Source organism: Mixophyes fleayi, assembly GCF_038048845.1.
Source record: "Mixophyes fleayi isolate aMixFle1 chromosome 4 unlocalized genomic scaffold, aMixFle1.hap1 SUPER_4_unloc_1, whole genome shotgun sequence".
In the NCBI taxonomy this organism is placed as follows: Eukaryota; Metazoa; Chordata; class Amphibia; order Anura; family Limnodynastidae; genus Mixophyes; species Mixophyes fleayi.
In genome coordinates, this window is record NW_027445887.1 from 116,961 (window position 1) to 136,875 (window position 19,915).

General features: G+C 43.3%; 6 non-coding genes across 6 annotated transcripts; all 6 read right to left on the reverse strand.

Moving 5' to 3' along the window:
• Positions 1–3,736: 3,736 nt before the first annotated feature.
• Positions 3,737–3,809, reverse strand: TRNAV-CAC (transfer RNA valine (anticodon CAC)). The gene has a single exon. It is a non-coding gene; the product is annotated as a tRNA-Val (tRNA).
• Positions 3,810–7,474: 3,665 nt separating this feature from the next.
• On the reverse strand, positions 7,475–7,547 carry TRNAV-CAC (transfer RNA valine (anticodon CAC)). Its single transcript has one exon. It is a non-coding gene; the product is annotated as a tRNA-Val (tRNA).
• An 837-nt stretch (positions 7,548–8,384) lies between these two features.
• Positions 8,385–8,457, reverse strand: TRNAM-CAU (transfer RNA methionine (anticodon CAU)). The gene has a single exon. It is a non-coding gene; the product is annotated as a tRNA-Met (tRNA).
• Positions 8,458–9,347: 890 nt separating this feature from the next.
• TRNAV-CAC (transfer RNA valine (anticodon CAC)) lies at positions 9,348–9,420 on the reverse strand. Its single transcript has one exon. It is a non-coding gene; the product is annotated as a tRNA-Val (tRNA).
• A 1,265-nt stretch (positions 9,421–10,685) lies between these two features.
• On the reverse strand, positions 10,686–10,758 carry TRNAV-CAC (transfer RNA valine (anticodon CAC)). Its single transcript has one exon. It is a non-coding gene; the product is annotated as a tRNA-Val (tRNA).
• A 1,838-nt stretch (positions 10,759–12,596) lies between these two features.
• Positions 12,597–12,669, reverse strand: TRNAV-CAC (transfer RNA valine (anticodon CAC)). The gene has a single exon. It is a non-coding gene; the product is annotated as a tRNA-Val (tRNA).
• Between the last annotated feature and the right edge of the window lie 7,246 nt (positions 12,670–19,915).

Consider the following 19,915-nt stretch of genomic DNA (forward strand, 5'->3'; position numbering starts at 1 on the left):
CAGTAACAGGGTCCAATAGACAGGAACAAGCAGGGAGCAGGCTAGCAGACTGGATACAGAACTATAACCGGCAGTGAGGCTGCAGACCTCACTGCCTAAGGTACATGGTTAGACCAATCAGAACCTAGCTCTGTAACCACACACAGGTCCCTGTTAATTAATTAAATCAACACCTAAATAGCCTCCAGGCTATTACATAACCTTGCGCATGCGCCCGGCTGTCCCCTGTTGCCGGGACGCAGCGCTATACTATGAGGTGTCCGGCCGTTGTCTTGACAATGGTCGGCGTTGCAAGGGAAGTGACGTCCCGGTCGTCATGGTGACGGCCGGGACGCTGGGGCAGACAGGAAGCGAGCCGCGGCGGCTGTGAGTACCGCCGCGGTTTGTGACAGAATTAAGGTCATTTTTGGGGTTCTGTGGCTACTACAGAAGGTTTGTCCCAAACTTCAGTAAACTTGTCAAGCCTCTTTCAGATCTATCTCGAGGTTACCCTGCTCCAAGAGGTTCCCATCGGAAAGATAAACCATTGTTCCGGGTAAATGATGCGTTCGAGGAAAGGTGGAATGAGGCTTGTGAACAAGCTTTTGAGGGATTGAAAACCTGCCTGATTCAAGCGCCTGTTCTGGCATATGCCGATCCAGAGTTGCCATACATTCTGCATGTAGATGCCTCCTTTGAGGGACTTGGGGGAGTACTATACCAAGTGCAAGATGGAAGGTTAAGACCAGTCTATTACATCAGTCGAGGTCTCTCACCCAGTGAACGGAACTACCCGGTGCATAAGTTGGGGTTCCTGGCCCTTAAGTGGGCAGTTGTTGACAAACTTCACGACTACTTGTATGGAGTACCGTTCGAAGTGCATACAGACAACAATCCCCTCACATATGTGCAGACCACAGCGAAGCTAGATGCAACTGGGCACAGATGGTTGGTGGCGCTGGCCATTTACAATTTCATAATAAAGTACAGGCCTGGGAAAAGAAATGTAGATGCCGATGCTTTGTCAAGATTACCGGGAAGGTTTGTGGAATCTCAGGAAGAAGAATGGATAGAGTTGCCAGCTTCAGAGGTGAAAGGGATGTGTCACGAGGGACGTGTGGTCGTGCCTCCAGTCAAAGAATGCTTAACAGCTCTAGGGGCAACGACAGATGCGCTACCAAGACAATATTGCTGGCTGAGTCAAATGGAGCTCAGTGACCTTCAGAAGTTGAGTTCGAACCAAGTCAAAGAAGATCAGCAGAATGACTCCTCTATAGCAGCAGTTAGGTGGTCTGTTAAACACAGACAAAGAATCCACCAGGGTAGTTTGAAAACGGAGGAAGCTATTTTGCTAAACAGACAGAGAGAGTCATTGGTGGTGAAGCAGGGGCTACTGTATAGAGAAACCAGCCGCAAAGATGGCAGAGAGGGGAAACACAAGTTAGCCAATCATTGGCGAAAGGATCCTCATGTTGTGGTTGCGAAATTGCCAGACATCCCAGCCTATCGAATTAGGCCCGAGGGGCTGACAGGCCCTATAAAGACATACCATCGACAACATTTGCTTCCCATCAGAGATGGTGTTCGGTTCTGGGAGGAGCCTGAAACAGATGAGCCAAAAGTGTCCACACCCAGAAGATCACGACGATTCAGAGAACCGATCACAGAAGAAGATGAGGAAGGAGATGATTGGGGGTATGAAGCTCCAGGGAAATTGGGAGAAATAGATTGGAGACAAGATATCAGAAGGCTCACTAGGTCTACCGAAGGGGCCGCTGTAAGACTTCCACAAGTCGAAGAAAGGAGAACTATGGCTGCCATTTCAGATGAAGGTGTCAACCCAAGAGTAGCTGGACGGTTGGATTCTCAGTGTTCAGTGGAAGAAGGATCTAACCAGAGAGTTGACATGGATGGGGACGTCATTGATCCAGATGGAGGATACACTGAACGCCCCAAAAGGGTGTTGGGGGGAGAGGGAGAGAACCCACCAGTTCAGGATCGGCCCAAAAGGACCCCTAGAGCCCCAATGATGTTGACTTATGATAGTCTAGGTCATATGACTGAGATTCCTAAGGTGAATTATCCTTGCTGGGTCTATCAGTGGCCATATCTGACTCCCATATCTGTTATGCCAGGGCCTGTTGTGTATGGGTGTGAGAGTGTGTATAGACAGGATGTCTTAACCCCTTTAAATTTGCAGGATGTGGGACAAGCCTCATCATTTGTTCATTGTGGACTTGCCCCACAGGGGGAGTGTGTAACCCATGGGGATGCTGCAATTGGACTTGAGCACCCAGGAGCTAATAATCACAATTGCATCAGTAAGAAAAAAGATGGATATAGCTATTTACCAGTCCAGGAGGAGGAACTACATCTCCCAGAATGCTATTATGAAAGGGGGGCGGAGCCTAAGAAGGCTCAGAAACCAGAGGGAGAGAGAGAGAGGAGCATCCTGGGAGAGACTGAGCTGTGTGACCAGTCCAGATAGGTGACCCTAGGCAGAGGGGCACTGGATTGGTGGTCTGAGCAGAAAGAACAGACATTCTGCAGAGATATCAGAGCTCAGTGGAGTCCTGAACAGAACCTGCTGGAAGTCACAGTGTGAAGCTGTAGGAGGAGGTTTGCATGCACCTCTGAAGAAGGATATTTTACAAGTCAGCCATTTTGGAGATAATCAAGTTCAGACCTGTGACACACACTGGTGCAGATAAGTAACTGGTTATTTTTACCTATCTGTTATTATTCAAGTGGGGTTTGGACTATATCTGGCCACAAGGGCTGAAGAGTTAGGGATAGATGGGTGGGCAGGTAAAATTGCAACAAGTGTTTGTCTAATCAGCATTTATGGAACTACAAGTCCCAGAATACAAATAAGAAATGATTTTACAGTTGTTGCTACAGGAGGGTTTGCATACTGTGACTGCTGTACCTCACTGCAAGTGATTTAAAGACATCTAAAAGCTGCAATCTGGACACATGATGCTTCCATGCCATGCAGCATCCATACAGAAGGGCCCAAACTTGCAGTGCACTGCTCCATTTGTGTGGTGTGTTTGAATACTGCTGATGTGTGTGTGTTTGGCAGTACATTGTAGAGCTAAAAGGAAAATATATATACATTCACCCGCAAGATATTCCCAGTATCAGGAGCAAGTAAGGTATCTGATATATTTTTGTATAAGGCTGTGACAGTTAATGTTTATTTTGTATGCTGTTAATGTTATTGATTCATTGCGAGTTATTGTGATAACTTGGTGTTCATAGTAAGAAGTGGTGCTGTACTTTAATCCACACTGTCTTATTGCTGTATTGTATTGTTTGCACTATTATTTCAAATTATACCAAACTATATTTTTCTATTAAATTACAAAGCTGCATTCAGGGTTTCCATTTCAATAAATGTGCCGGGATGGCTTTTGCAGCACACAGTTTGTCACAGAGTGTTAATACTGGGCAGGGTGTTTCCCGAATCTCCCCCTGGTGTATCTTTTGAACACACCCCAGAAGAGAAAGCAGCGATTCGGGTTGAGGCACTGAAAAACAAGTACCGAGGTAAGAAGCATCTGCATTGTTCAATATATATATACACCCTCACAATGCTTAATACAGAAGGGGGTGTTACACTTACAATACACTAGTTTCCCTAATGAACACTGATGCAATGCCATTAAAACTTCCTGTTGATACAAATAGTATTTATAGGATATTATATCAATTTTACATCTCACATGTCCTATATAAAAGGAGAACTAAGGCCTGTTTCTGCCCGGTTTTGAACCGGGGACCTTTCGCGTGTGAGGCGAACGTGATAACCACTACACTACAGAAACACCAGCTGTGACCTGTCCTGACCTCTGACACTGTAATAGAGAGTGATCCTTTCTGACATTTAGTGATCTCTATCTGGACTCAACTTGACAAAAAAAATTAAATTATTTACACTGACTGTCTGAGGGTGTTATCCTACCCATATCGATGTACCCAGGGTCCCTGTTCCCTAGTCCTTCATTAGGGGTCCATCTTGGATGGGTGGTCTCTTAGTAAAATCAGAATCCAGAGACAGTCCTTTCCCACCTTGTGTCTCATCACACCACATAAGTGTACTATATTTGGGTGTTGGTATAATTTCCTAAATTATGGAGTGCCGTTCATTTTGTGTGACATTCAGACATTTTTGCATGTGTCTCACAGTGATTAAAGTGGTTTCCTCATGCTGGGGAGAAGGACAGGGAATAGTGTCAGATTTCGTTTTCATCATTTTTTTATCTTTAAATTTGTTTTTTGTTTGATCTAAGTTGTACTTTTTTGCTATTACGTTGGAGACCTTGTATAGTTACAAAATCAATTTTACTTTTGATGTATTGGTGTTAGGGAAGATCTGATCTCAACTAAACCTCCTCTGCACTATAAGTAGATCCCTACGTAAGAAGGAATAAACAACACTCAACTAGGTGTCTCCCATCACTTTATGCTGAAGTGCCCAGACACTTACACATTTTGAACACAGCAATCCTATTGAGCATCAGGTTCCAGTGATTAGGAGGGCAATAGCCATATGAATCAGTTCTTGCCCACTCACTGGAACCTTGGGCTGTCAGTGCAACCACTAAGTCGTCTCAGAGCAATATGGCTGGTTTGACAACATAGAAAGAACATAGAGAGGGGTGAGAAAAAGACAGGTTGCCCCATGTGAGGATCGAACTCACGACTGACACGCTACCTACTGCGCTAACGAGGCAGCTACACTGTTTGGAATTAACGCTGAATAATGTTCTTCAATTGTCTCTTCACTAGTAACTAATTTACAAGAAGATGCTTTGTAATTATAGTTATGTTTCGCTGTTGCTCTATGGTTAATTAATTAAATTAACCCCTTCAGGCTACAGGATGTAACTGTAATGTCTTGTTTAATTTTAGGCAGGGAATTACGGCAAGTCACAGATCCCTGTGTCATGGCCAAGAACAATGAAGAGTGGTTCCTGGCAGATAAATCGCTTCCGCACAGCATTCAATATAGAAGCTGGGAAGCAATGCCCCTTTCTATCTCTCCCTGAAACCTCATTGACATCATCCCTGGGACTTGTTCCTGAAAGACATAGAGACGTTAGGTGCCCGACAGGAGCTATTGCTAAGATATACAGGAGGCGTATGGAAAAGATTGTTGAATCATGAATGAAGGTGGAGAGATAGATGGTGTTGTACATGTAAGCAAGCAAGCAGTGTAGTCAAACAATGGGAACAGCCAGTAGAATACTTGCTTGTATAGGAAGAGGTAAGGCCGTCATCAGAGATCATGGGTCCCAGGACAGATGATTAGAACAGGGCCCCTCCACCTCCCCACAATGTTCCCCCGTCCCCAATGCATGGCTAACTTCACTCTGACACCATCACCCCTACAGATTTCATTACTCTAGTATCGAACATCCTGCATGCTTATGTTTGTCTTGTTAAAATTCTGTTCAAAAAATAACTTGCTACTTACAGGGTTGTATTATTCCTTTACAATACACTAGTTTCCCTAATGAACACTGATGCAATGCCATTAAAACTTCCTGTTCATTTAAATAGTATTTACAGGATATTATATCAATTTTACATCTCACATGTCCTATATAAAAGGAGAACTAAGGCCTGTTTCTGCCTGGTTTCGTATCGGGGACCTTTCGCGTGTGAGGTGAACGTGATAACCACTACACTACAGAAACACCAGCTGTGACCTGTCCTGACCTCTGATACTGTAATAGAGAGTGATCCTTTCTGACATTTAGTGATCTCTATCTGGACTCAACTTGATAAAAAATTTTGATTATTTACACTGACTGTCTGAGGGTGTTATCCTACCCATATCGATGTACCAAGGGTCCCTGTTCCCTAGTCCTTCATTAGGGGTCCATCTTGGATGGGTGGTCTCTTAGTAAAATCAGAATCCAGAGACAGTCCTTTCCAACCTTGTGTCTCATCACACCACATAAGTGTACTATATTTGGGTGTTGCTATAATTTCCTAAATTATGGAGTGCCGTTCATTTTGTGTGACATTCAGACATTTTTGCATGTGTCTCACAGTGATTAAAGTGGTTTCCTCATGCTGGGGAGAAGGACAGGGAATAGTGTCAGATTTCGTTTTCATCATTTTTTTATCTTTAAATTTGTTTTTTGTTTGATCTAAGTTTTACTTTTTTGCTATTACGTTGGAGACCTTGTATAGTTACAAGATCAATTTTACTTTTGATGTATTGGTGTTACCTCCTCTGCACTATAAGTAGATCCCTACGTATGAAGGAATACACTACACTCAACTAGGTGTCTCCCATCACTTTATGCTGAAGTGCCCAGACACTTATACATTTTGAACACAGCAATCCTATTGAGCATCAGGTTCAAGTGATTAGGAGGGCAATAGCCATATGAATCAGGTCTTACCCACTCACTGGAACCTTGGGCTGTCAGTGCAACCTCTAAGTCGTCTTAGAGCAATATGGCTGGTTTCACAACATAGAAAGAACATAGAGAGGGGTGAGAAAAAGACAGGTTGCCCCATGTGAGGATTAAATCATGAACCTTCAGATTATGAGACTGACACGCTACCTACTGCGCTAACGAGGCAGCTACACTGTTTGGAATTAACGCTGAATAATGTTCTTCAATTGTCTCTTCACTAGTAACTAATTTACAAGAAGATGCTTTGTAAATTATAGTTATGTTTCGCTGTTGCTCTATGGTTAATTAATAAAATTAACCCCTTCAGGCTACAGGATGTAACTGTAATGTCTTGTTTAATTTTAGGCAGGGAGTTACGGCAAGTCACAGATCCCTGTGTCATGGCCAAGAACAATGATGAGTGGTTCCTGGCAGATAAATCGCTTCCGCACAGCATTCAATATAGAAGCTGGGAAGCAATGCCCCTTTCTATCTCTCCCTGAAACCTCATTGACATCATCCCTGGGACTTGTTCCTGAAAGACATAGAGACGTTAGGTGCCCGACAGGAGCTATTGCTAAGATATACAGGAGGCGTATGGAAAAGATTGTTGAATCATGAATGAAGGTGGAGAGGTAGATGGTGTTGTACATGTAAGCAAGCAGTGTAGTCAAACAATGGGAACAGCCATTAGAAAATTTGCTTGTATAGGAAGAGGTAAGGCCGTCATCAGAGATCATGGGTCCCAGGACAGATGATTAGAACAGGGCCCCTCCACCTCCCCACAATGTTCCCCCGTTCCCAATGCATGGCTAACTTCACTCTGACACCCTCACCCCTACAGATCCCACTACTCTAGTATCGAACATCCTGCATGCTTATGTTTGTCTTGTTAAAATTCTGTACCAAAAATAACTTGCTACTTACAGGGTTGTATTATTCCTTACAATACACTAGTTTCCCTAATGAACACTGATGCAATGCCATTAAAACTTCCTGTTGATACAAATAGTATTTACAGGATATTATATCAATTTTAGATCTCACATGTCCTATATAAAAGGAGAACTAAGGCCTGTTTCTGCCCGGTTTCGAACCGGGGACCTTGCGCATGTGAGGCGAATGTGATAACCACTACACTACAGAAACACCAGCTGTGCCCTGTCCTGACCTCTGACACTGTAATAGAGAGTGATCCTTTCTGACATTTAGTGATGTCTATCTGGACTCAACTTGATAAAAAAATTTGATTATTTACACTGACTGTCTGAGGGTGTTATCCTACCCATATCGATGTACCCAGGGTCCCTGTTCCCTAGTCTTTCATTAGGGGTCCATCTTGGATGGGTGGTCTCTTAGTAAAATCAGAATCCAGAGACAGTCCTTTCCCACCTTGTGTCTCATCACACCACATAAGTGGTGTGGTAAAATTTCCTAAATTATGGAGTGCCGTTCATTTTGTGTGACATTCAGACATTTTTGCATGTGTCTCACAGTGATTAAAGTGGTTTACTCATGCTGGGAAGAAGGACAGGGAATAGTGTCAGATTTTGTTTTCATCATTTTTTTATCTTTAAATTTGTTTTTTGTTTGATCTAAGTTTTACTTTTTTGCTATTACGTTGGAGACCTTGTATAGTTACAAGATCAATTTTACTTTTGATGTATTGGTGTTAGGGAAGATCTGATCTCAACTAAACCTCCTCTGCACTATAAGTAGATCCCTACATATGAAGGAATACACTACACTCAACTAGGTGTCTCCCATGACTTTATGCTGAAGTGCCCAGACACTTACACATTTTGAACACAGCAATCCTATTGAGCATCAGGTTCAAGTGATTAGGAGGGCAATAGCCATATGAATCAGTTCTTGGCCATTTACTGGAATCTTGGGCTGTTAGTGCAACCTCTAAGTCGTCTCAGAGCAATATGGCTGGTTTGACAACATAGAAAGAACATAGAGAGGGGTGAGAAAAAGACAGGTTGCCCCATGTGAGGATCGAACTCACAACCTTCAGATTATGAGACTGACGCGCTACCTACTGCGCTAACGAGGCAGCTAGACTGTTTGGAATTAATGCTGAATAAAGTTCTTCAATTGTCTCTTCACTAGTAACTAATTTACAAGAAGATGCTTTGTAAATTATAGTTATGTTTCGCTGTTGCTCTATGGTTAATGAATAAAATTAACCCCTTCAGGCTACAGGATGTAACTGTAATGTCTTGTTTAATTTTAGGCAGGGAGTTACGGCAAGTCACAGATCCCTGTGTCATGGCCAAGAACAATGATGAGTGGTTCCTGGCAGATAAAACGCTTCCGCAGAGCATTCAATATAGAAGCTGGGAAGCAATGCCCCTTTCTATCTCTCCCTGAAACCTCATTGACATCATCCCTGGGACTTGTTCCTGAAAGACATAGAGAGGTTAGGTGCCCGACAGGAGCTATTGCTAAGATATACAGGAGGCGTATGGAAAAGATTGTTGAATCATGAATCAAGGTGGAGAGATAGATGGTGTTGTACATGTAAGCAAGCAGTGTAGTCAAACAATGGGAACAGCCAGTAGAAAATTTGCTTGTATAGGAAGAGGTAAGGCCGTCATCAGAGATCATGGGTCCCAGGACAGATGATTAGAACAGGGCCCCTCCACCTCCCCACAATGTTCCCCTGTTCCCAATGCATGGCTAACTTCACTCTGACACCCTCACCCCTACAGATCCCACTACTCTAGTATCGAACATCCGGCATGCTTATGTTTGTCTTGTTAAAATTCTGTACCAAAAATAACTTGCTACTTACATGGTTGTATTATTCCTTACAATACACTAGTTTCCCTAATGAACACTGATGCAATGCCATTAAAACTTCCTGTTGATACAAATAGTATTTACAGGAAATTATATCAATTTTACATCTCACATGTCCTATATAAAAGGAGAACTAAGGCCTGTTTCTGCCCGGTTTCGAACCGGGGACCTTTCGCGTGTGAGGCGAACGTGATAACCACTACACTACAGAAACACCAGCTGTGACCTGTCCTGACCTCTGACACTGTAATAGAGAGTGATCCTTTCTGACATTTAGTGATCTCTATCTGGACTCAACTTGATAAAATAATTTGATTATTTACACTGACTGTCTGAGGGTGTTATCCTACCCATATCGATGTACCCAGGGTCCCTGTTCCCTAGTCCTTCATTAGGGGTCCATCTTGGATGGGTGGTCTCTTAGTAAAATCAGAATCCAGAGACAGTCCTTTCCCACCTTGTGTCTCATCACACCACATAAGTGTACTATATTTGGGTGTTGGTATAATTTCCTAAATTATGGAGTGCCGTTCATTTTGTGTGACATTCAGACATTTTTGCATGTGTCTCACAGTGATTAAAGTGGTTTCCTCATGCTGGGAAGAAGGACAGGGAATAGTGTCAGATTTTGTTTTCATAATTTTTTTATCTTTAAATTTGTTTTTTGTTTGATCTAAGTTTTACTTTTTTGCTATTACGTTGGAGACCTTGTATAGTTACAGATCAATTTTACTTTTGATGTATTGGTGTTAGGGAAGATCTGATCTCAACTAAACCTCCTCTTCACTATAAGTAGATCCCTACATATGAAGGAATACACTACACTCAACTAGGTGTCTCCCATCACTTTATGCTGAAGTGCCCCGACACTTACACATTTTGAACACAGCAATCCTATTGAGCATCAGGTTCAAGTGATTAGGAGGGCAATAGCCATATGAATCAGTTATTGCCCACTCACTGGAACCTTGGGCTGTCAGTGCAACGTCTAAGTCGTCTCAGAGCAATATGGCTGGTTGAATGAATGAAGGTGGAGAGATAGATGGTGTTGTACATGTAAGCAAGCAGTGTAGTCAAACAATGGGAACAGCCAGTAGAAAATTTGCTTGTTGAGGAAGAGGTAAGGCCGTCATCAGAGATCATGGGTCCCAGGACAGATGATTAGAACAGGGCCCCTCCACCTCCCCACAATGTTCCCCCGTTCCCAATGCATGGCTAACTTCACTCTGACACCCTCACCCCTACAGATCCCACTACTCTAGTATCGAACATCCTGCATGCTTATGTTTGTCTTGTTAAAATTCTGTACCAAAAATAACTTGCTACTTACAGGGTTGTATTATTCCTTACAATACACTAGTTTCCCTAATGAACACTGATGCAATGCCATTAAAACTTCCTGTTGATACACATAGTATTTACAGGATATTATATCAATTTTACATCTCACATGTCCTATATAAAAGGAGAACTAAGGCCTGTTTCTGCCCGGTTTCGAACCGGGGACCTTTCGCATGTGAGGCGAATGTGATAACCACTACACTACAGAAACACCAGCTGTGCCCTGTCCTGACCTCTGACACTGTGATAGAGAGTGATCCTTTCTGACATTTAGTGATGTCTATCTGGACTCAACTTGATAAAAAAATTTGATTATTTACACTGACTGTCTGAGGGTGTTATCCTACCCATATCGATGTACCCAGGGTCCCTGTTCCCTAGTCCTTCATTAGGGGTCCATCTTGGATGGGTGGTCTCTTAGTAAAATCAAAATCCAGAGACAGTCCTTTCCCACCTTGTGTCTCATCACACCACATAAGTGTGCTATATTTGGGTGTTTGGTATAATTTCCTAAATTATGGAGTGCCGTTCATTTTGTGTGACATTCAGACATTTTTGCATGTGTCTCACAGTGATTAAAGTGGTTTCCTCATGCTGGGAAGAAGTACAGGGAATATTGTTAGATTTTGTTTTCATCATTTTTTTATCTTTAAATTTGTTTTTTGTTTGATCTAAATTTTACTTTTTTGCTATTACGTTGGAGACCTTGTATAGTTACAAGATCAATTTTACTTTTGATGTATTAGTGTTAGGGAAGATCTGATCTCAACTAAACCTCCTCTGCACTATAAGTAGATCCCTACATATGAAGGAATACACGACACTCAACTAGGTGTCTCCCATCACTTTATGCTGAAGTGCTCAGACACTTACACATTTTGAACACAGCAATCCTATTGAGCATCAGGTTCAAGTGATTAGGAGGGCAATAGCCATATGAATCAGTTCTTGCCCACTCACTGGAACCTTGGGCTGTCAGTGCAACCTCTAAGTCGTCTCAGAGCAATATGGCTGGTTTGACAACATAGAAAGAACATAGAGAGGGGTGAGAAAAAGACAGTTTGCCCCATGTGAGGATCAAACTCACGACTGTCAGATTATGAGACTGACGCGCTACCTACTGCGCTAACAAGGGAGCTAGACTGTTTGGAATTAACGCTGAATAATGTTCTTCAATTGTCTCTTCACTAGTAACTAATTTACAAGAAGATTCTTTGTAAATTATAGTTATGTTTCGCTGTTGCTCTATGGTTAATGAATAAAATTAACCCCTTCAGGCTACAGGATGTAACTGTAATGTCTTGTTTAATTTTAGGCAGGGAGTTACGGCAAGTCACAGATCCCTGTGTCATGGCCAAGAACAATGATGAGTGGTTCCTGGCAGATAAATCGCTTACGCACAGCATTCAATATAGAAGCTGGGAAGCAATGCCCCTTTCTATATCTCCCTGAAACCTCATTGACATCATCCCTGGGACTTGTTCCTAAAAGACATAGAGAGGTTAGGTGCCCGACAGGAGCTATTGCTAAGATATACAGGAGGCGTATGGAAAAGATTGTTGAATCATGAATGAAGGTGGAGAGATAGATGGTGTTGTACATGTAAGCAAGCAGTGTAGTCAAACAATGGGAACAGCCAGTAGAAAATTTGCTTGTATAGGAAGAGGTAAGGCCGTCATCAGAGATCATGGGTCCCAGGACAGATGATTAGAACAGGGCCCCTCCACCTCCCCACAATGTTCCCCCGTTCCCAATGCATGGCTAACTTCACTCTGACACCCTCACCCCTACAGATCCCACTACTCTAGTATCGAACATCCTGCATGCTTATGTTTGTCTTGTTAAAATTCTGTACCAAAAATAACTTGCTACTTACAGGGTTGTATTATTCCTTACAATACACTAGTTTCCCTAATGAACACTGATGCAATGCCATTAAAACTTCCTGTTGCTACAAATAGTATTTACAGGATATTATATCAATTTTACATCTCACATGTCCTATATAAAATGTCCTCACATGTCCTATATAAAAGGAGAACTAAGGCCTGTTTCTGCCCGGTTTCGAACCGGGGACCTTTCGCGTGTGAGGCGAATGTGATAACCACTACACTACAGAAACACCAGCTGTGACCTGTCCTGACCTCTGACACTGTAATAGAGAGTGATCCTTTCTGACATTTAGTGATCTCTATCTGGACTCAACTTGATAAAAAAATTTGATTATTTACACTGACTGTCTGAGGGTGTTATCCAACTGTCGAAGTCAGTAAATTGGATAAAGTCATTGCAATTAAAGTCTAGCAAACTTGGTTGTCTTTGTCTGAAAAGATGCGTACGGTACGCATCGACGTACAAGGGCACGCTACGGCGTGAAAGGGCGTACGCATCCACTACACTTGGCAGCAACAGTAATTGGTCTTTTACCATACATTCGCACAAACACGCATACTTATAAAATAGTATACATTAATGGTAGTTGCAACACATAGTCAGTTATGTCGAAATATAGTAGTATTTATATGTTATATCAGAGTTACATGCATATTAGTGAAATACACGGAACGGGTTAAAGGAATAACATCATGAGTGGTATCATAATGAACCTTGTTACATATCCTACTGTTTGGTTCACTCTGCGAGGGAATCGCAGAGTGCATACACAAGTTATGAATGATAGGGAATTATGAACTACTTAAGACTAAGGAATTCTGGCGGGAAGAGCAGAGCATACCCCCTGCAGAGATGACCCCCTCCTTTGGATTCCTTAGGATGAACCAGCCAATGATTGACGACCCCTTGGACATTCCTGAGACCCGGACCAATAGATACAAGCCATACCATCTTCATTGTATTACTGTATTTGATTGTGTATATAAGCAGCAGCTTGTGATCCAGAGTGCAGACATCTTGTCCCCAGACTTCAGGATTGAATGACTGCACTGGATCCAGAGCGCCTGCGATAAGTAACGGCTGTATTTACTATTACTTCGCTTGAGCATATTTTTCCACTTATTGCGAATAAATCTTTGTGCTTTGGAAACACAAATCGAGGTTCGACAATCGTTATTGGTTAGCGACGATACGCACATTAACAATTTGGGGGCTCGTGAGCTTTGGAGGTTTCGTTGCCGATGATACGCAAGACCAACGAATTTCGGTTCCTCAACAAAGGGTGGAGACGCGTCATAAACGGGTAAGAACGCATGGTGTTCAAAACCTGAATTTTACTCTGTGTTGCGAAACCGAATGTCCGTTTTGCATTATCTAGGGCACGCTAACTAGAACCTAGGGACAAAAGAGAAAACTGTTTCTTTTTTCTGTCATTGTGCGTTTTAACTGTATTGCATTGTTTAGCGTATGTGTACTTCCTGCTGTGCGTACGCGAACTTCCGGTAAACTTGCCACGTGGTTAAACAATCGTTTTGATAGTTATTATACATGCATAGTATAATTACTTGTGAAAGCCTCTGAGACATTATTACTATTGTTGGGAACTTTTGATTTTCTGCGCAGAAAAGGTGTATAGTGTGTGATGTTGTAACGTAGATACACTGTTTTATTGTGGAGTGTGCTCAGTTGCTGTCTGACGAGGCGGATTGCCCAACTGAAGGACGGTATACAGGGCAGGTATACCGAATGCGAAAACTGGGTTTTCGCAAAGCGCTACCAATAGATCACAAGGTTTGCTAATAATTAGTATTGGTAGGCAGTGCGATCCGGTCGCACCGTTAGTGCGAATTGGTGAAGCAGCTAGGAGGAATTATACTGGAAAGGCAGGTTGATTGTATCGACTTTGCGCTCCCAGCGATAATAAACTCAGCAGATTTTTGTGGTTGAGCCAGGGTATCGAGGAGCTGATAGCCCTTGGGGCCCACAGTGATATTTCTGTATTAGGGACCCTCGCCAGGGGTGAGAAAAGCGAGTGAGCGCGGCTAAAGGAAATACGTTCACCGAGTATTATAGATCTCTAGCGGTGAGTATATCAACAGAGTTGAAATTATTAGGTGGAAAGAACAGAGCATTGCGGTGTGTCTGTATTTCACATTTGGCCGGAAGGAACAGAGCATTGCGGTGTGTCTGTGTTCCGGGTAGAAGGTATATTGTTCAACATGGGTGCTAAGCATACGCTAGAGATGGTCAGTGTACTGCCTAAGGAAGGCCCTATTGGTTCAGCGAGGTTTCTCATGTGTAAGAAATATGGTGCATATGCAACTGTGTATTGTGACACGTGGGTCGGGATGACCAAAGCTTGTGATAGGCCTTTCCCAACAATAGGGAGTTTTAATGCAGAGGTACTAAATACTGTAAAAGATAAAATATGGTTGATCAAGTCAACGAAAAAGAGAAATAGACATAATGATTGTTTAAAATTGTGGCAAATGGAAGGTAACACGTGGCAGAGCAGCGAATGCAAACCGGAAATAGGCGTGGCGAAAAGCGCGCGCGAGGCGGATGTAACCATTGAGAAGCGTGGCGAACTCAGCGCAAGCGCGCCCCCGCCACCTTATGTGGCGGGAGGGGTAAGTACAGCCGTTGTTAAAATTGAAAATAGAAAAATTACTAAGTTGTACCCTGTTTTAAATCAGTTTCAATCAAGTGTATCTGAAAATGAAGATGAACCCACTGTGATTTCGGCCATTGCCCATGCTGTTAATGTACTAGAGGCTCAGCGCAAGTATGAGAAAATGGCTGAGATAGGTGAGAGTAGCGTGATCACTAGGAGTGAAAGTGTTCTAAATCTAGGGCCTGTAAATCCTGTAGCGTCCCCTGAAGTTAGTGTACCAGAGGGTGTGTTCCCGGTCCGCACAATATCAGTTCCCAATGGGAAACCGGATAAGGATGGTGTAGTTCCTTTAAGAAATGTTACAATGCATTGTCCCTGGACTAGATCAGAATTACGTTCCATTATGACTGAATTCCCAGATCCTAGAAAAGAGTTAGCTAAATGTCAGAAATTTGTTAAAGACTTAGGAAATGCTCACGAACCAACCAGTAAGGATTGGCGGGTAGTGTTGAGGGCGTGTCTTCCTCCCAATACTAACATACAAAAATTTATTGGAGATTGTTTGTTGGAGGAAGATGACACCCTGACTGATGAGATTAACCAACGGAATATAGAACAAATTGTCAAACACTTAGCCATCTGTTTTCCAGTGGTAGTAAATTGGAGTAAGATTTTCACCATTAAACAAAAGGATAGTGAAACTGCCTCAGATTACTTTGCTAGAGCTATAACAGCGATCGCACGATTTACTGGGATATCCAACATAAGTGAGGACCCACATCACAGAGAGGTAGCTGTAGGGGTACTGATGGATGGCCTTAGGGAAAATTTAAAGACGAGAGTACAAACTACATTACCTAATTGGAGAGGCGTCACGGTAGACTTCCTTAGGGAGTCTGCTGTGGAGCATGACAAGAACCTTTTTAGAAAACGGGAAGAGAAAAGTGATAGGTTAATGACGGTAAGTATACAGGCTCTAGAAGGGGTGCACACACGACCACCAGCATACAACCCATATAACAGGAAACAGGTGTTTCAACTGTAACGAGGAAGGACATTACGCTAGAGAGTGTAATAAAGAAAGACTCAATACACATAGGGGTGGGTCACATAGATATCCTCAAAGAAAGGATTCACATAGACTAGGAGACTCACATCTACCCGCGCATATTATGGCAGCAAATGCTGCGCGGGAAATCAATAGTCAGCGCTAGGGGTCAGGTCATACCTGTAGTCTACAGCCAGTAAGGTTAACTGAGAGTCAGAGTGAAGAACCAACAATGATAGTTGACATAGCTGGCAGGAAACAAACTTTTCTTGTAGATACAGGGGCGGCCCGATCTGTGATAACCTCTCCTTTCAATCTACAGGCGACCAGCAAAACTATTCCAGCTATGGGGGTGACGGGAAAAGTGTTACGTTATCCTCTAACTAAACCCGCCGAAGTTACTATCGGGCCTCTGCATACTAAGCATTCGTTTCTCTTGGCTGCAGCAGCTCCTACTAACTTGCTAGGGAGAGACTTGTTATGTAAAATGGGATGTGTCATATACTGTACTTCAGATGGTGTGTTCCTAGATATACCCGAGAAGGTTGCACATGAGGTACAGGACATATTGGACACCCCTCAAAGGTTAATGTTACACTCTCCTGTTATAGAACAAAGTCCATCTCAAGTAAAGGGGATGTTGCTGGAAATACCAGGTTCCCTATGGATCAGAGATGGACAGGACACTGGACTGATGGCAAACGTAGCCCCTGTCATGGTCAATCTAAAAAGTGGTAGGATAGCTCCAAAAATCCCACAGTATCCATTAAAACCGGAGGTGGAACTAGGGGTATATCCTGTTATTGAGAGGCTGTTACAACAAGGGATTTTAATTCGTACAGCCAGTACAGCAAATAGTCCCATTTTCCCTGTAAAGAAGAGTGGGGGGAGGGGCTATAGATTAGTCCAGGACTTAAGGGGAATTAACAAAGTTGTTGAGAGCCAATTCCCCGTAGTGCCGAATCCAGCTGTCATCCTCATGCAGATTCCACCGTCTGCCAGTCATTTTACTGTCATTGATCTATGTTCTGCTTTCTTTTCAGTCCCTCTTCACCCTGACTGCCAATACCTTTTTGCATTCTCCTACAGGGGAGTGCAGTACACATGGACCAGACTACCCCAGGGGTTCATTGACAGCCCCAGTATTTTCTCCCAAGCCTTACATGACTGTTTGCAATCCTTTCAACCCCACAATGGGTCTGTTCTAATTCAATATGTGGACGATTTGTTGTTGTGCTCTGATTCTTTTATGTCATGTTTGCATGATACTAAATTGTTGTTGCTTCATCTTTCACAAACAGGGCACAAGGTGGCAAAGGATAAATTACAGCCATGTCAGACTAAGGTCAAATACTTAGGACACTGCCTCACTAAGGGGCTAAGACACCTGACAACCGACAGAATTGAGGCCATAAAACACATGACCCTGCCACAGAGCCAGAAGCAGATTCGTACTTTCTTGGGGATGTGTGGATACTGTAGGTCATGGATCCCAGGTTTTTCTATTCTGGCATTACCATTGCAGGAGCTAGTCTCTTCCTCAAAACCAGAACGTGTCGTACACACAGAAGAGTCAGAGCAAGCGTTCTTTAACCTTAAAGATAGTCTGACAAGAGCACCTGCATTGGGAATACCTGATTATGAAAAGCCTTTTGAGCTATTTTGTACAGAAGCTGATGGCTGTGCAGCAGGTGTCCTCGCACAGAAACATGGTGACGCTAGCAGACCGGTAGCATACTACAGTGCACAATTAGACAATGTGGCAAGGTCACTCCCAACATGTCTCAGAAGTGTAGCAGCAACGGCCCTTCTAGTAAGTAAGAGCGAGGATGTAGTATTAGGACATAATTCAACCATCTATACACCCCATGCTGTATCAGCTCTGTTAAATTCAGCCCAAACCAGACATGTTTCTTCAGCTAGATTCACAAAGTGGGAACTAGCCCTGATGGCACCTTCAAACATCACCATCAAACGATGTAGCACCCTAAATCCAGCTACATACCTTCCGTATGTGTCTCAAGAGACACAAAGGGTGGGAGGTGAGGAGACCCTGGTTGATGATGAGTTAGGCAAGAATACTGACACGCATGACTGTATGGAACACCTGAATCAGACCTTTACTGCAAGGCCCGACATACGTGACACCCCCTTAGAAAATGTAGATTTTACGTTTTATACAGACGGAAGTTGCCATAGACAGACAGAGACAGGAGAGCTACGTACTGGTTACGCTGTTGTAGACGATCAGGATGTGGTAGAAGCTGAACCCCTTGGCCCACCTCACTCAGCCCAGGTGGCGGAACTAGTAGCACTAAGGAGAGCGTGTGAATTGGCAGAGGGTAAATCAGCCAACATATATACTGACTCTAGGTACGCCTTCGGGGTAGTGCATGATTTTGGGGCCCTTTGGCGTCTTAGAAACTTTACGACAGCAGCAGGTACACCAGTGGCACACTCACAACACATAAAAGGACTTCTGACAGCGATACAGTTACCCAGAACAGTAGCCGTCATAAAGTGCAAAGCCCATACCTTTGAAGAAGACCCAGTGTCATTGGGCAACAACAGGGCAGACGAAGCTGCTAAATGGGCAGCAGGGCAACCTATGACTGTATCGACCGAGACTATGATGGTTTTTCAGACATTAGACACGCAGAAATTAATTGAAATGCAAGATTTGTGTTCCCTGCAGGAGAAGGCGGTCTGGAAGGCGAAGGGATGTGGTCAAGAGTCCTCAGGACTCTGGAGGGATGGACAAGGTAAGCCTGTAGCTCCCCGAACATACTATCCAAGCCTGGCTGAAGCAGCACACGGCCTGACTCACCTGGGTAAAGAAGGTATGTGCAAACTGGTGAGAGCATACTGGTGTGCTCCCGGATTTTCCTCTCAAGCTGGTAAGAAAGCAATGTCATGTCTTACTTGTTTGAGGAAAAATGTTGGGAAAACTATTCCAACTGAGCCATCCCACATCCCTCCTACAGACGGACCTTTTCAGGTAATACAAATTGACTATATCCAATTACCACCGTGCAGGAATCTAAAGTATGTGTTAGTGTGTATTGATGTGTTTTCCGGTTGGGTAGAAGCATATCCGGCAGCCACTAATACTGCTGTGTTCACTGCAAAGAAAATTGTACAAGACTTTGTGTGTAGGTTCGGTATCCCTAGAATCATTGAAAGTGATAGGGGTACCCATTTTACTGGTGATGTCTTCCAAAATATGTGTAAACTCATGGGAATCAGTAGCAGACTTCACACCCCTTACCGACCACAAGCCAGTGGTAAGGTGGAGAGAGTAAACGGTACTATCAAGAACAAACTAGGTAAGATAATGGCTGAAACTGGGTTGGCATGGCCTGAGGCTTTGCCGTTGGTCCTCCACAGCATTCGAACCACTCCTAGACCTCCTCTTAATCTGTCCCCCTTTGAGATACTGTTCGGACGACAACCTCATTTGATCGTGAGTCCACAAGACGACTTAAAGTGTAATAATGAAGTGACTGTACAATATCTTATAAGAATGAGAAGACAGCTGAAACAACAACAACAAAAACTAAAAATGCTGTCACCTGGTATGCCAGAGACGAACTGTCATGATGTTGAACCTGGAGACTATGTTATGATCCGCAATTTCTTACGTTCAGGTTGTTTAACAGACCGTTGGGAAGGCCCGTACCAAGTGCTGCTGACCAGTACTACATCACTGAAGGTTGCAGAGAGAGACACTTGGGTCCATTCCACCCACTGCAGGAGAGTCCATAATCCGGAGAAAGTGCGAGACAAGACTCAGACCGACGACATAGAACTGTC